The sequence below is a fragment of the Giraffa tippelskirchi genome, chromosome 2 (genome assembly GCF_054371585.1).
Source record: "Giraffa tippelskirchi isolate mGirTip1 chromosome 2, T2T-mGirTip1v1.2.pri, whole genome shotgun sequence".
In the NCBI taxonomy this organism is placed as follows: domain Eukaryota; kingdom Metazoa; phylum Chordata; class Mammalia; order Artiodactyla; family Giraffidae; genus Giraffa; species Giraffa tippelskirchi.
Window position 1 is genome coordinate 7523527 of NC_137276.1, and position 17122 is coordinate 7540648.

At 42.8% G+C, this 17122-nt stretch overlaps 1 protein-coding gene across 10 annotated transcripts in view; it reads right to left on the reverse strand.

The window, feature by feature from the left end:
* ZRANB1 (zinc finger RANBP2-type containing 1) overlaps nucleotides 1-15040 on the reverse strand; it is a 69542-nt gene extending 54502 nt beyond the window's left edge. For all 10 annotated transcript variants that reach the window (XR_014066544.1, XR_014066542.1, XM_081533734.1 and 7 more), the window contains exon 1: nucleotides 14643-15040. The gene's annotated coding sequence lies outside the window, so the exon portion shown is untranslated. The remainder of the gene's footprint in view (nucleotides 1-14642) is intronic.
* Between the last annotated feature and the right edge of the window lie 2082 nt (nucleotides 15041-17122).

Genomic DNA, 17122 nt, shown 5'->3' on the forward strand with positions numbered 1-17122 from the left:
TTAAGTAAGTCAATTGCTTTCCTATATACCAGCAATGAACAAATGGAATCTGAAATTTAAAACACATCACCATTTACATTAGCACCCTCAAAAACTGATTCCTTAAAGTCAGAGAACTTAGTATTCTGACTTCTTGACTTACTATACAGCTACAGTGGGCTTCTCTGGTGGTTCCGATGGTAAAGAATCCGTCTGTAATGCGAGAGACCTGGGTTCGATCTCTGGGTTGGGAAGATGCCCTGCAGAAGGGAATGGCAACCCACCCCAGTATTCTTGCCTAGAGAATTCCATAGACAGAGAAGCCTGGCAGCCTACAGTCCATGGGGTCGCACAGAGTCAGACACGACTGAGCAACTTTCACTTTCATACAGTTACAGTAATCAAAACACTGGTACTGGTGAAAGAACAGGTCAATGGAATAGAATAAAGAGCCCAGAAACTGACCCACACATACAGAGTCAACTGATATTTGAATAAGGAAAGGCAACACAATGGAGAAAAAAATCTTTTCAAAAAATTGTGCTGAAACCACTGGACATCCACACGCAAAAACAAAAATGGGTCACAGACCTCACACCCCTCACAAAAACTGCCTCAAAATGGATCACAGACCAAATGTTAAATTGTTGTTGTTGTTCAGTTGCTCAGTCGTGTCTGACTCTTTGCAACCCCATGAACCACACAGCATGCCAGGCTTCCCTGTCCTTCACTATCTCCTGGAGCTTGCTCAAACTCATGTCCTTTCAGTCACTAATGTCATTCAGCCATCTCATCCTCTGTTGTCCCCTTCTCCTCCTGCCTTCAATCTTTCCCAGCATCAGGGTCTTTCCAATGAGTCAGCTGTTCGTATCAGAGGGCCGAAGTATTGGTGTTTCAGCTTCAGCACCAGTGATTCCAATGAATATTCAGGGTTGACTTCCTTTAGGATGGACTGGTTTGATCTCCTTGATGTACAAAAGGGACTTTCAAGGGTCTTCAACACCACAGTTCGAAAGCATCAATTCTTTGGGGTTCAGTCTTCTTTATAGTCCAACTCTCACATCCATACATGACTACTGGAAAAACCATAGCTGTGATTAGATGGACCTTTGTCGGCTAAATGATGTCTCTGCTTTTTAATACACCGCTTAGGTCTGTCATAGCTATTCTTCCAAGGAGCAAGGGTCTTTTAATTTCGGGACTGCAGTCACCATCTGCAGTGATTTTGGAGCCCAAGAAAATGAAATCTGACACTTTCCACATTTTCCCCATCTATCTGCCATGAAGTGATAGGACTAGATGCCATCTTAGTTTTTTGAATGTTGAGTTTTAAGCCAGCGTTTTCACTCTCCTCTTTCACCTTCATCATGAGGCTCTTAGATCCTCTTCACTAAATCCAGAGCTATAAAATTCCCAGAAGATAATATGAAAGGAAATCGATGACCTTGACTATGCCAATGACTTTTCAGATAAAACCCAAAGACACAATCCATGAAAGATATACTTGATAAACTGGATTTATTAAAATTGAAAATTTCTGTTCTACGAAAGACATGGTCAAGAGAATGACAAGATAAGCCAAAAAATAGGAAAAAATATTTGCAAAAGACGTATCTGATAAAGACTGTTATATAACTACAAAGAGCTCTTAAAACTCAATAATAATAAAACACCCTAATTAAAACAAGGGCAAAGACTTGAACAGACACTCCATCAAAGATATACAGATGGCAAACAAGCATATGAAGATACTCAACGTTATACCTCATTAGAGAATTGAAATTAAGACTGCAATGAGATATGACTACACAGCTCTTATAATGACCAAAATCCAGAACACTAACAACAAATGCTAGAAAGGATACAGATCAACAAGAACTCTCATCCATTGCTGACTGGAATGCAAAGTGATAACAACCAAGTTAGTAAGAGTTCGGCAATTTCTTCCCTTGTAGCTCAGTCGGTAAAGAATCCACCTGCAATGCAAGAGATGGGGGTTCAAGCCCTGGGTTGGGAAGATCCCCTGGAGAAGGAAATGTCAACCCTCTCCAGTATTTTGGCCTGGAAAATCCCATGGACAGAGGAGCCTGGTGGGCTACAGTCCATGGGGCCCCAAGGGCCAGACACAACTTAGCGACTAAACCACCACCAGTGTTTCATTGTTGTTTAGTCACTAAGTTGTGTCTGACTCTTTGCAACCCACTGAACTATATAGCCCAATAGACTGCTCTGTCTATGGGATTTCCCAGGGAAGAATACTGGAGTGGGTTGCCATATCCTTCTCCAGGGGACCTTCTCTACTCAAGGAATGAACCCACATTTTCTGCATTGGCACACAGGTTATTTTCCACTGAGCCACCAGGGAAACCCCTATTCTTGCCACGTTGTTGTTCAGTCGCTAAGTCGTGTCCAACTCTTTGCAACCCCATGGACTACAGCAAGCCAGGCTCCCCTGTCCTTCACTATCCCCCAGAGTTTGCTCAAACTCAAGTCCACTGAGGCGATGATACCATCTTATCATCTCGTCCTTTGTCACCCCCTTCTTTTTCTACCCTCAGTCTTTCCCAGCATCAGGGTCTTTTCCAATGAGCGGGCTCTCTCACCATATGACTGAGCAATTGTGCATCTTGGAATTTACTCCAAGGAGTTGAAATTATATGTCCATACAAAAACCTGCACATGGATGTTTACAGCAGCTTTATTCATAATTGCCAAAACTTGCAAGCAACCAAAGTTCAGAAGGTGAATGGATAAACTGTAGTACATCCAGACAAGAAAATATTTAGCACTAAAGAAAAATGAACTAACAAGCCATGAAAAGACATGGAGGAACCTTAAAGGCATATTACTAAGTGAAAGAAGCCAGTCTGAAATGGCTCTAATCTGTTTGATTCCAAGTACATAACATTCTGGAAAAGGCAAAACTATGGAGATTAAAAAATAAGATCAGGGGCTGGTAAGAGAGAGGGATGAACAGGCCGAACACAGAGGATTTTTAGGGCAAGGAAACTACTCTGTATGACACTGTAATGGTGGGCACATGCCACTGTACATTGTCAGTGAGCGATGTACTCTGACTGGGAATCACGGGTCACAGTAGACTCATCAACGTAACAAATGCACCACTCAGGTGCAAGATGTTGACAGTAAAAGAGGTTATGCATGTGTAGAGTGAGGAGTACAAAAACTTGACTTTCTGCTCAATTCTGTAGTGAACCTAAACTGCTCTAAAAAATAAAGACTGTTTTAAAAATCTACTTCTTAACAATGTTTTTAGTCACTAATATCCAGGAAATATTTTCTTAAAAAAAAAAAACAGTCCTCAGAATGATAGGAAGTTTAAAAAACTACATAACTTTTGGTGCAAACTTATTAACAAAACTGCTCTAAAAAATAAAATCTGGGTTTCCCTGGTGGTCCTGTGGTTAAGAGTCCACTTTGCAATGTAGGAGACACGGGTTCGATCCCGAGTCTGGGAACAGATCACATACCTCAGAGCAACTAAGCCCATGGGCCCCAACTCTGAGCCCACTAGCCCTAGAAATCCATCCACAGTAAGAGAAGCCAACACAATGAGAAGTTTGCATACCGCAACCCGAGGGCAGCCCTCGCAAAGCAACCCAGTACAGCCAAAGATAAATAAATAAAATTGCAAAAAAATAAAAAATGAAATCTGAAATATGTTCACACTCAACATTTTAAATTTTAAAAAGACATTGAAATTAACATGAAGGGCTCCCACTAGCTAAATGTGAATCAACTCAGGCATCCACAGAAAATTAGGAAAAGATTTCTGAAGTACTAAAAGAAAACTCCATAAGTTTCCAAACAAATAAATAATGGAGAAGAAAAGTTCTTCCTTACAACAGAAATCAAATAAATGCAAAATGACTAACTGGATTAAAAATTCACCATTTGGCAATCTTCCCACTAGAATCAAAAAACGATCACAAGTGAACATTAAAACTAATGGGTGAAAATTAGAGAATTAACAGGATATTTAAATAGTCTCTAAGTATTTCCCCAAAATCATAACTGGTTATGTGACAAACCCAGCAGACACCTTAACCAAATAATCAAAGTTAACCACACCAGGAAAAACATCATTTGCCTTTTGTTATATTGTACTAAGAACAAAACTGTGTGGTATTGTTGCCAAAAAGTACATCCTCTGACTACAATCATGAGAAATCATCAGAAATGCCATATTAAGCAACTTTCTGCAAAATTTTGTGAGTGTGCTAAGTCACTTCAGTCGTGTCCAATTCTTTGTGACCCTATGAACTATAGTCCGTTAAGCTCCTCTGTCCTCCTCTGTTCTCCAGGCAAGGATACTGGAGTGGGTTACCATGACCTCCTCCAGAGGATCTTCCTGACCCAAGGATCAAATATCCACATCTCTTATGTCTCCTGCATTGGCAGGCGGGTTCTTTACCACTATTACCATTTGGGAAGCCCTAACTACAAAATTACTAGTCCTATATTCTTCAAAAACATATCATGAAAAACAAGGACTTTATTGTTCCAATTAAAGGAGCTTACAAAAAACAAGGCAATAGACTGTAACACATGATCTCAGATTTTCTTTTGTCTTTATAAAGAATATTAACAGAACTACTGGCAAAATTTAAGTAAGACTTATAGAATCTTGGAGAAGGCAATGGCACCCCACTCCAGTACTCTTGCCTGGAAAATCCCACGGACGGAGGAGCCTGGTAGGCTGCAGTCCATGGGGTCGCGAAGAGTTGGACACAACTGAGCGACTTGACTTTCACTTTTCACTTTCATGCATTGGAGAAGGAAATGGCAACCCACTCCAGTGTTCTTGCCTGGAGAATCCCAGGGATGGGGGAGCCTGGTGGGCTGCCATCTATGGGGTCGCACAGAGTCGGACACGACTGAAGCGACTTAGCAGTAGCAGTATAGAATCTTATTCTTAAGAATTAATCACACAATGTTAATTTCCTGACTTTGATACCTCTACTGTGGTTACACAGGAGAAAGCCCCCCTTTTTTTAAGAAAATACCCACTGAAATATTTAGAGATTAAAGGATATCAAGCCTGCAATTTACTTTCAGACAGTTCTGGTAGGAAAATATATTTGTATTTATATATGTCCAGGTGCGTGCGTGCTCAGTCGTGTCCTACTCTTTGTGACCCCATGGACTGTAGCCCACCAGGCTCCTCTGTCCATAGGATTTTCCAAGCAAGAATACTGGAGTGGGTTACCATTTCCTCCTCCAGGGAGGAGTCTTCCTGATCCAAGGATCAAATCTGCATCTCTTGTCTCCTGCATTGGCAAGCGGAGTCTTTATACCACTGAGACACCTGGGAAGTCCACGAAACAGGTACACAACAGTCCCTTTATATAAGAGCACATGCGGCCTCCCATATCCCAAATATTTCTCAACAATTGTCAGTTCTTTCTACTGCTACCACCAAGTCTTAGTTCATTATTTCTCTCAACTATTTTATTATTTTAACTGGTCTTCCTACCTTCATACTTCACATCTCCACCAAAGTAATCTGTTCAAAAAAAAAAAAAAAAAAAAAAACTGGTGTTGCTATTCAGCAACTTTAAAAATGTCAACACCCCACTGAAGTTAAGAGTCTTAAAAAAAACATAAAAGATCCTTCCAAACACAAACACATGTGTGTGTCAAGAATATCCTACAGTATTTTCCTTCAGTGATTTACTGCCTTTCACCAAAGCACCATTAAGGGAAAATGTACTGTACTTTACTTTGGGAAGATGAGTTCCATCTCTTGATATTTCATATAGAGAAGAATGTACTGCACTTCTTAGATATGAGTTCATGTCCCTCTCTACCTGTTCCTGAGTTGGGGATTTTGCCAAATCCTAAGACCCAAGGCTCTTCACCTGAAAAAATTATGATGCCTTATCTGTCTTTACTTGGGGGCTAATACCAATAATCTCAAGATCTACATCCTATAAATAATACGAACAAATGTCAGTTTGAAATAACACATCTTCTATTATTAATGCCTTCTTTTTAAATCTTAAAAATCCCTCCAAATATTGATATTAAGTGCATCAAACAAAATGTCTTTGGTATATTAAACTTTTGCTCTTCATGCAAAAAAAAAAAAAAGAAAGAAATAACACACCTTCAATTTTATACGAAGCTTCAGGTCACAGAACACTTGTATTATTTCACTTCATCATCAGAACCCTCGGGTACTTTCCAAACCCTCCAGTACAGAATCCCTCTGAGGTACAAGTATCTTCATTTTAATGACAAAAGATCTGTGGCTTCAGGAAAGGTAAAATGAACTTGCCCACGGTTACAAAACTTCAGGAAGTAAAGCCAAAATTCTGACCCCTATTTTCCGCAACTAATACACCACAGCCTTCCAGGGTTACAAAAACATTTTCCCAGAACGAAACGTGACTATTAGATTACAAGATGGACTGACTGTATAGTCACTGTGTCTGGCTACCACAAGGCATTGGCACTACCTCAAAAACAAGCCCCCAAATCTGAGATTTTCTCCAGATTACCCTATCATGCCCCACTCCAAGCCGCCACCAACTCTCACATAGATTACTACGTAACCTTCTCAATAATCTTGTTGCTTCTATTCTAGCCACCATCCTCACACAGAAGCCAGATGGACCCCTTAGAAATGTAAACCAGGTTACCACACAAGGTCTTAAACCCTCCTCACTCAGAATAAAATTAAAATTCTCCAGTCTTTCTTGCAAATCTTTACATAAAAGCGGATTTTGTTCTGATCCTTTTACAAGCAAGCTCAGTCTCACCATAAGAGTTTTCTAGGAGCAATCTCCTCTGCCTAGAATTCTCTCTCCCTAGATTTTCACACGGCCAGCTCTTGTCATCAAAAGCTAGATTTAAATATCACCTCCTCAAAAATCTTCCCTCACCACACTGATGTCATTCTCCACCACATTATCCTACTTTCATTACATTACAGGCAGAGTGCTTATCACCACCTGGGTTTGGTTTGGGTATTTGGTTGTTTGCTTCTGTTTTTTCCTTGTTTGCTCTCTCTATATACTAGAATGTAAATACAGATTTTAAACTTAATACAACAAATAGCCTCATCATATCCCCTCCCCACACACAGGCAACCCTTCCTTCTTCCTACCTGTAAAGACGATCTGCACTGAAAAGGATCATTTCTCCTATTTTCCAGCTCCTCAACAATACTTGCTCTAAGGGAAAATGAGGAGTAGGGACTGGAGAAGAGTAAGGCACTCACATCCAGGAGTTAGGAGCGATACTCCAACCTCAACCACACGCTTAAGCCACACTATATCCTCTGCTGGCCCTTATACGTAACATGTAATTGTCACGTCTCCACCCCTTCACTATATATGGTTGCTTCCGCACACAATGTTCTCCCATCCCACTAGCGTTCTTACTTGCTTGTATGTGTGTGTGTACAGATGTACATATAAATATACCTAGAAACCTGTCACTCCTTCTTCAAAGCCTAGCTTAACTGTTTCCACTCCTGTACAACCCTTCTTGATCCAATCATAATCTTGTGCTAAATTAATTTAGTCATTTCTTTACCACTTCACAGTACTTTGTTTAGTGGATTAAGGTTTGTTTCTAATGATCAACTGGAAAAAAAAAAAACCTCATTTTTATGTCTCTATAAACAGAGTTTGCTATAAAACAGCCGCTCACTGATCATTTAGTCAACAAAAAGCAATTCAATATTCTACTGGTATCAAAGGAGAGTATTTCAAACAAAGATTAGTCAAAAGTTCTGCAAATTGCTATCATACCCATGTTTAAAAACAAACTTTAGCTTCATTAAATACCAAAAAGTGAAGTTAATTACCCATCCCAATCAGAAAAGGATTTAAAAGTGTCTTGTTAAAAGTTACAGAAATGATGTCTTGCCCTCAGAATTCCAATCACAAGGATACTGCTGCAACCCTCAGTAGAACTCCACTTCTCCATTTGCAACATCAGGATAATTTCTTCAGACACCCAGGGAATGCTGTCTTGCAATAATCAATTTTAGTTGAGAATAATTATGTTACTAAAGCTAACTGAATTTCAGCAAATGATGCTGGGCCTACTAGACAGCCATCTGCATAACGAGTAAAGCTGGATCTCTATCTCATACTATATACAAAACTCAAAATTATCAAAGAGCTAAACGTAGGAGAAAACTGTAAAATTTGCAGAAGAAATGCAAATCTTCTTGACCTTGGATTAGACAATGGCTTCTTGGAGATAACACCAAAAGCATAAATGACAAAAGCAAACAGATAAACTGGACATCAAAGTTAAAATCTTTGTACTTCAAAGAATGCCACCAAGAAAGTGAAGAGACAACCTATGGGATAAGAGAAAGTACTTGCAAACCACTTGCATATCATCTGACTTCTATCCAGAATATATAAAGAACTCTCACAATCCAACAATAAAAAGACAAATAATCCAAGTGAAAAATGGGCAAAAGACTGGAATAGACATTTCTCTAAAGCTACACAAATGACCAATAAGAAAGTGAAAACATACTCAATACCATCAGCCATTAGAGAAATGCCAAGTAAAAACTAGGAGATGCCACTTTACTCAGATGGCTATAATAAAAAAAAAAAGTATTAATGAGCATGTAGAGAAATGGAACCCTCATAATACACTGCTGGAAGAGAACAGTCACAAAGTCCCTCAAAGGCTAAGCACTGAGTCACCATATAACCCAGCAATTCCACTCCCAGGTATATACCCAAGAAAAATGAAAACTTATATCCACACAAAAGCTTGTACACAGTGTTCACAGCAGCATATTTCATAAAAGCCAAAACACAGAAAAATCCTAAATGTCCCTCAAAGAATAGATAAATATAAACAAAATATGATATATACCCATATATGGAATATTCATTATTCCACCATAAAAAGGAATGAAGTACTAATATATGTACTAGATGGATAAACATTAAAACATCAAGCTAAGTGAACAAAGCCAGGCACAAAAGGTCACACACAGAAAGTTCCAAAAAGCAAAACTTGAATTTACAGACACTGACAACTACATTTAGATTATATTAGGTTTTATAAGTAATCTAGAGATAACTTAAAAGTGTATAGAAGGAAGTGCATAAACCTACAGACCTAGAGAAACCTAAAATACTTGGTTATTTCATGTAAGGGAACTGGGTACCCCTGGATTTTGATATCCGAGGGGGATCCTGGAACAAATCCCCCATGGATACTGAGGGACGACCACATTGTATGATTCCTTCATGGCAAATAAATCGGCAGAAAATGGAAACAGTGACAGACTTTATTTTCTTGGGCTCCAAAATCACTGCGTATAGTGACTGCAGCCACAAAATTAAAAGACCCTTGCTCCTTGGAAGAAAAGCCATGACAAACCTATACAGCGTATTAAAAGTCAGAGACATCACTTTGCCGACAATGGTCCGTACAGTCAAAGCTACGGTTTTTCCAGTAGTCATTTATGATGTGCGAGCTGGCCCATAAAAAGGCTGAGCACTGAAGATTGACGCTTTCGAACTGTGGTGCTGGAGAAGACTCTTGAGCGCCCCCTTGGACATCAAGAAGATCAAATCAGTCAATCCTAAAGGAAATCAACCCTGAATATTCATTGGAAGGACTGCTGCTGATGTTCCAATACTTTGGCTACCTGATACAACCGACTCGTTGGAAAAGACTGATGCTGGGAAAGGCTGAGGGTAAGAGGAGAGGGGGACAACAGTGGATGAGATGGTCAGATGGCATCATCAACTCAGTGCACATGAGTCTGAGCAAACTCTTTGACAGGGAGACCTGGCACGCTGCAGTCCATGGGGTTCCGAAGAGCCGGAGACTGAGTGACTGAACAACAACCAATTTATAGAGAACAGGCAAATCCACAGAGAAAGTAGACTTCCAGTTGTCAGGAATTGGGGCAAAGGGAGAATGACTGCAACTGAGTACAGGGTCTCTTTGGTGGGTGAGACAACTGTTCTGAATAGTGGTGATGGTTATATAACTTTGTGAATACATTAAAAACCAATAAAATGAATACTTTAAAAGGGTGAATTTTACGTTATATGAACTAAACTTCAATTTAAGCTGTTGTAAGATTTTTAAAATTTGGACCACTGTTGAAGTCTTTATTGAATTTGTTACAACACTGCCTGTTTTATGTTTTCGTTTTTTTGCCACAAGACATGTAGGATCTTAGTTCCCTGACCAGGGATCGAACCTGGACCCCATGCATTGGAAAGCTAAGTCTTAACCTCTGGACCGCCAGGGAATACCCTAAGCTAATATTTCTTAAAATTAAGAAACACCTGGAGATATGCAACTGATTTCCAACAATGCTTTATCCATTTGAATAGTTTTTACTCATGTAAATTCAATCCACATAAAATCTGACTTGCCAAACAGTACAAAATAAAAACCAAAATTGCGTTGTGTCACTTGAGAGGGAGTGGGGCAGTCTGCCCTCAATAAATTAACTATAAAAATAAAGGAAATCAGTGTTTTCATTACTAAAAAGTTCAATTCATTAGGCACCTGAAAAATTATTACTTTTATGTTCAATTTACCTAACCAACCTCCATTTTAAAATTCAAACTAATGACTCCTGTCAAACCAAAATACCAGAGAGCAAAGAATGCATACTGATCCAGACTTCTCAAGTGGCGAAATTACTGATCCCTTTTACAAATGCTAGTAGCCTAAGTAAAAATGCTTAGTGTTTCTGGAAAGTTAACAGACTAATTTTAGCTTCAATTATGCTAAAAAGGTTTCTGAAGCTTAAAAAAAGTTTTTATGTAAACTCGTTTCTAAAAACCAATCAATTTTAAGGGGAAAAAAAGTATTTTGATGAACTGGAGGAAGAGCACTAGATTCCATACAGATGCAGTGGATAAATCAAGATGATTAACTGCTAGGAGACTGCATCCACAAACCATCAGGCCTCCCACTCACACGCACAATTTTACAACAGGAATATACGCACCTATTTTCCAACTACATCAGCAACCACCCATGACCCGCATAATTACATGTATTATCCTTGGTAAACAAAACTACTATGGACCAGTTTGTGTTTTTCTTCCAACAGTGCTGACAGGTAGCAGTGAATCACATTCTCCTGAGCCTCACCTGCCTCAGTTTTTCTTCCAACAGTGCTGACAGGTAGCAGTGAATCACATTCTCCTGAGCCTCACCTGCCTCATGGTCAGTGACACATGCGGCCAACAGCTGAGGTTACAGATGCAAACTGAGACTACGGATGAACTTCCCCTCCCAGGATGCTAACTGCTACCTGTATACTTCCCTGGTGGCTCAGCAGTCAAGAATCCGCCTGCAATGCAGCTGACACAGGTTCAATCCCCGGATCAGGAAGATCCTCTGGAGAAGGAAATGGCGATCCACTCCAGTATTTTTGCCTGGGAAATCTCACGGACAGAGGAGCCTGGCGGGCTATAGTCCGTGGGAGTCACAAAAAGTCAGACACGACTTAGCAACTAAACATCAACACCACCACAAATATGGAACGACTAACCCTTAATGTCACTGGTGCCAAATTCAAACCCAAGTAACTGGCCCAGACTCAAAGATGAAATAAACCACAGACCTGTAGTACTTCATTTTTATCTGAATAACACAATGATCGTTATCAAAATGTTAAGAACCCTCTATAGAAAGAATTATGCTGATAATGTTGCTTAGTCTCTAAACCGTGTCCGACTTTGTATGACCCCATGTATTATAGCCCGCCACCAGGCTCCTCTGTCCACGGGATTTCCCAGGCAAGAATACTGAAGTGGGTTGCCATTTCCTTCTCCAGGGGATCATCCCAACCCAGGGATCGAACTTGCGTCTCCTGCTTGGCAGGCGGATTTTTTTTTTTAACCACTGAGCCACTTAGATATAAAAACATACTGGCCCAAAAAAAAATTTTTAGAGATTGTCATAGTTTCCAATGGACTGCAGCACTCCAGACTTCCCTGGCATGCTGCAGTCCATGGGGTCGCAAAGAGTCAGACACGACTGAGCAACTGAACCGATAGTTTCCAGTATTTTGCCTCATAAATCAAAGTTCAAGCAACTCCAATACTTAGAGAAGTACAAACTTCATATTTTAGAACATCTCTAAAACCAAAAACACTTTGTCAGACCATGTATCCATATTTTCAGAGCGTAATATATGGTCCACAGATGTAGGGCTTAGGGTTCATACCCAATCCTCAAAGATCTTAAAAATCTAATTGGGAAGTAAAATAAAAAGATAAACTGAAATCCAGGCCAGCATATTCTAAGCAGGAAAGAAAAAAAGACGAGGAAAACAGTCTCACACAGCAGAGGTGTAAATAGACCTCTTGGGGTTGAAGTATTCAAAAAGTCGTCTCAAGGCCAGAATAAAGGGAATGAACACAAGAAGAGGGTTTCAAACGGAGAGAAAGGCACAAAGAAAGGCCAAGAGGAGGTACTTCAAAGGAACAACAAACAAGTTAGTTTGGCTAGAACTAAAGATTCACAAAGGGAAGAAATAAGAGTTAAGATTGAAGAATGGATCAGGGCCAGATTATAGAGAAACCTGAAAACCACACTGAGGAGTTAAAACCTTACTTTTCATTTAACAGGGAGTGTTCTGGAAGTTTTTAAGTTGTGATGTGAGAAGGTGAGTGTTAACATGTGCAAGATATTATTTACTGAAAGCATTAGTGAAGCACAAATACTCCAGGTGAAACACATCACCAGGAGAAAAACGTATTCAAAGTCCAGGTACAAGAGCTTATTTTGGGGGAAGGAGGGAAGTGAGCAGCAGTGCACAAATGACACTGACCCAAGTTAAACAAAAAGCTACAGAGGTCTACTTCGGCAATCCCCATCTGTTTACAGTTTCCACCTATTATAAAAGCAAGGTAAGTACAAAAGCACACTGAACAGCTCTCACTGTATCAATTACACACAGGAGGCAATTTACCTCAAATATCCTACACCTGGGTCATGAGTTCCAAACCTTTGCTAAGCCTCAGACTTTACATGTAATATGCCAAAACCTTTATCAGCGTACAGAGCTGGATCAAGGCCACAAGCTTTAAAATACACTACCATGAAAGAGTTCATCATACTAACCCAAGCACATTTCAAAAGTAAATGGGCGGCTCAATGCTCCCAAGCATTAATAAAAGGGGTTGAAACAACAGAAATAAAAATCCCTCATGATATTCAAATAGGATCCTCCCCAAAGATTAAAATATGCCATTTCTGTCCTCTTAGTGCCACTAACAACCCTATAAAAACAATGTTATGAAATTTTAGCATAAGAAGGTGACTGCATATCTTGTCAAGAGCTAAAAATCAAGCAGGGAAGCAGGGTTCTAAATTTCTTTATAACGACCTCATTTAATTAATAATACTAATAACCAGGAGAAGAGATCCAGCTTAATTTTTTACAAACATAGTTTAGATGACTTTCCTAGGGCCCCTGGCACAAGCCAAGATCAAAATTCCTCATGGTTTCCCCTGGCTTATGGTTTGAACACTGAGTCATCCATGCTTGATCAAAACATGAGTACCCTTGAGGTCGCAAAGTGATAAACTCAACTAAAAAAAGAGACCTCGGATAGAAAAACCACTCATTATATAACGTTTCCAAGAGCGAAAGATTTCTCTTCAACTGGATTCCTAAAACATTTTTTACATTAAATTTATTGACAACAACATAATAGATCATAGGAGAAACACACAGATCACAATACTTGGGTGGAAGGGGACGGCGTTTAACCTGATACAAGTCTACGGAGTTACGGAATCAATTGACTGAAATACCAAATTCTCTGCCAGAACAGTTTCCAAACACCGGGGTTATCTCAAAAATAAATGGGGTCGCCTCAAACTTCCAGGCTGAACCTCAACTGCTGGCCCTTAGAGCTTAACATGCAAGTATTCATTACGGTCCTTTTGTCTGTGGAATGACCCCACACACCAAGCCACAGCCGAGGGAATAACAAGGTAAGTGTGCACGGAACCATCGTTTATTGCGAGCGAGAGGGCCAGACAATCTTTCCACTAGTTTCAGCTTCTCCGCCGACCACCACCCCCACCCCGCCCCTCAGCCCACCCCTGTCGGCCCCCACCTTTATTTTCTGAGAAAAAGGGAAACAACGGGAGGCCACCGCGGGAGACGGAGAGGAAGCCACCGGGGGGGGGGGTCTGAAATACAAGTTTGGGGGGACCGGCACCAACTTGTGGCGACAGACTCAAATATTGAGGGCCCTATTGCAGCGATCAGCCCGTAGGTGGCAGGAAAAGAAGTTGCGGGGGGGGAGTGACGGGGGGGACGGGAATCTGGCGGAAGAGAGGCGGCAGGCAGGCAGCGCGTCCACCCGCGGCGGACCGATGGTCGGTAAACAAGCCGGGCGGACCCACACCCTCCCACAGCTCCGGGCCTGTCCCCTCACTAGGAAAGCCCAAGATGGAAGCACGGCGAGGCCAGCCCGTGCCCCCCTCCCCTCTCCTCGCCGGCGACGCTGCCCCCGGGGGTAGGGTGGGGGGAGACGCAGAGGGGGCGGCCCGGGATACCCGGCGGCCAGGCTGCCGTGAGGGAGCGAGGGGCGGCCAGGCCGCGCGGCGGGGCCGCCAGGGGCCTGAGGCAGGGCGCCCTCCCCGGGGGCCCCGGTTACCTGGCGGTGGCTCCTCCTCCAGCTCCTGCTCCTCCTCCCCGTCCGACGCCCGGCAGCCGCGGCGGCGGCGGCGGCGGCGGCGACTCCCTCCCGAGCAGCCCGCGGCGACGAGCCGAGCCCGGCCCCTCTCCGCCTCCCTCCGCGCCTCCGCCCGCCCCGCTGCTGCCGCCTCCGCCCTCTCCCCACAGTCAGGACATGGTCTCCGCGGGCCCGCGCGCGGCTCCCGCTGCCGGAGGCGGGGGCAGAGGGGCGGAGAGCAGGCGTGGAGGCGGGGGGACGCCGAGGGGAGGGGGGAGCGAGGGGGGGGGGCGGCCTCGGACGCAGCGGGCTCCTAATGGCGGCGGTGAGAGGCCCCGGAGCCAAATAAACCCCGCGGGTAGCCGCACAACGTCAAGGCCGGACCCCGCAGCTCGTCGCCCTGTCATTGGCCCCGAGGCCGCCAGCGGCGCAGCCAATGGGCGGCCGCCTCTTTCCAGACGCGGGAGGCGGGCGGTGGGGAGCTGACATCACGCAGGCGCCGGCCCCGATTGTGAGGCAGCGGCGCGCGCCAGCCCCTCGTAAGCCCCGCCCACTTTGCGGCGGCCGCCGGGCCGCCTCAGGGCTGCGGAAACTCGGCGACGTGAGGGGGACGCAGAGAGGCGACCGTGCGGGATACGGAGACGCAGACGGGGCGACTAGGAGGGGTTCTCCTGGCTGCTTAACTCCTCGTGTTGCCTCTGTGCTGCTGACGCGTTAGAAGTCTTAAGTCAACCCCCACGTCTCATCAAGTGAACTGCTTAGTGACAATTCTGCATCACATTTTCTTAACACAGTTTCAGATTCTTGATAAGACCCCAAAGAATATAAATGTTTAGGTTGAGGTAATTTAATTTTTACGTAGCTACTTTTTACCACGTCCATTTTTATTCCTGCTGCTGACTAAAAAAATGTAGTCTCAACCTGAAAGGAGAGAGTTGTTTTATTTGGTGGGAATGTTTAGGACTCCGAGCCTGGGAGAGATCGTCTTGGTTCAGTCAGTTCAGTTCAGTCGCTCAGGCGTGTCGGACTCTGCGACCCCATGGACTGCAGCACGCCAGGCCTCCCTGTCCACCAACTCCCAGAGTCTACTCAAACTCATGTGCATTGAGTCGGTGATGCCATCCAACCATCTCATCCTCTGTCGTCCCCTTCTCCTCCTGCCTTCAATATTTCCCAGCATCAGGGTCTTTTCCAATGAGTCAGCTCTTCCAATCAGGTGGAGTTTCAGCTTCAGCATCAGTCCTCCCAATGAATGTTCAGGACTGATTTCCTTGAGGATGGACTGGTTGGATCTCCTTGCAGTCCAAGGGACTCTCAAGAGTCTTCTCCAACACCACAATTCAAAAGCATCAATTTTTCAACACTCAGTTTTCTTTGTGGTTCAACTCTCACATCCATACATGACTACTGGAAAACCCATAGCTTTGACTAGACGGACCTTTGTTGGCAAAGTAATGTCTCTGCTTTTTAATATGCTTTCTAGGTTGGTCATAGCTTTTCTTCTCAGTAACTCTGAAAAAACTGCTCCAAGGAGGCAGGGAGGAAGTCAGGCTATATACAAGTTTGCAACAAAGGGAGCAGGTAGTCAGAACATCAAAGATCAAGTACCGAGTTAAGGGATTTAGCATTCTATGTATGGGAAGATGCCGACCCCTGGGCTCATTGACTTCATTCCTTTCTTGTGTACCTCAGCTGTTTGGGGCCAATCCTGTTTCCTTGTTCACCTTAGGGAGTGGCAGATGGCTGCTTCTTGCATTCCCCCAGCTCTTCAGCAATCACCGTGGGGGTAGCAACATCTGCTGGATCACAGTTTTGGGAGCCCTCATTCACGTTGGAAGCCAGAAAACACTGATGGCTGTGATAGTTCTTGTTGATTAACGTGGCAGGAGATATTTTCATTTCACACTGCCTTCCAGGCAGCTATCCATTTATATTTGTGTAAGTGTAAATTTATAGTGTATGTATTACTCAGGTACATCAGTTCAGTTCAGTTCAGTCACTCAGTCGTGTCTGACTCTTTGTATGTACTCAGGTACATACATATATACATAATGAGAAGGCATGGAGTTATATGCCAGTTATGTCTCAAAATTAATTTTAAAAAAAGCCATAGAGAGTTTGCTTTTTGCTATCTTCTACTACTTCCTAGCTCTAGTTTGGGGGAAACCTAATTTTCTAATGGCTGCCTTTTCTGTAAGTTTTAAGGAACCCAAGTTCTAAAGAGAATATGTTATATGGTGATGTTTTGTATATTTCTTTCTCTTTTACTGTTGTTGTTGTTCAGTCACTAAGTTGTGTCTGACTCTGCAACCCCACCCACTGTGCACACCAGGCTTCCCTGTCGTTCACTATCTCCCGGAGTTGGCTCAAACTCCTGTCTATTGAGTTGGTGATGTCATCCAACCATCTCATTCTCTGTCGCCCCCTTCTCCCCCTGCCCTCAATCTTTCCCAGTATAAGGG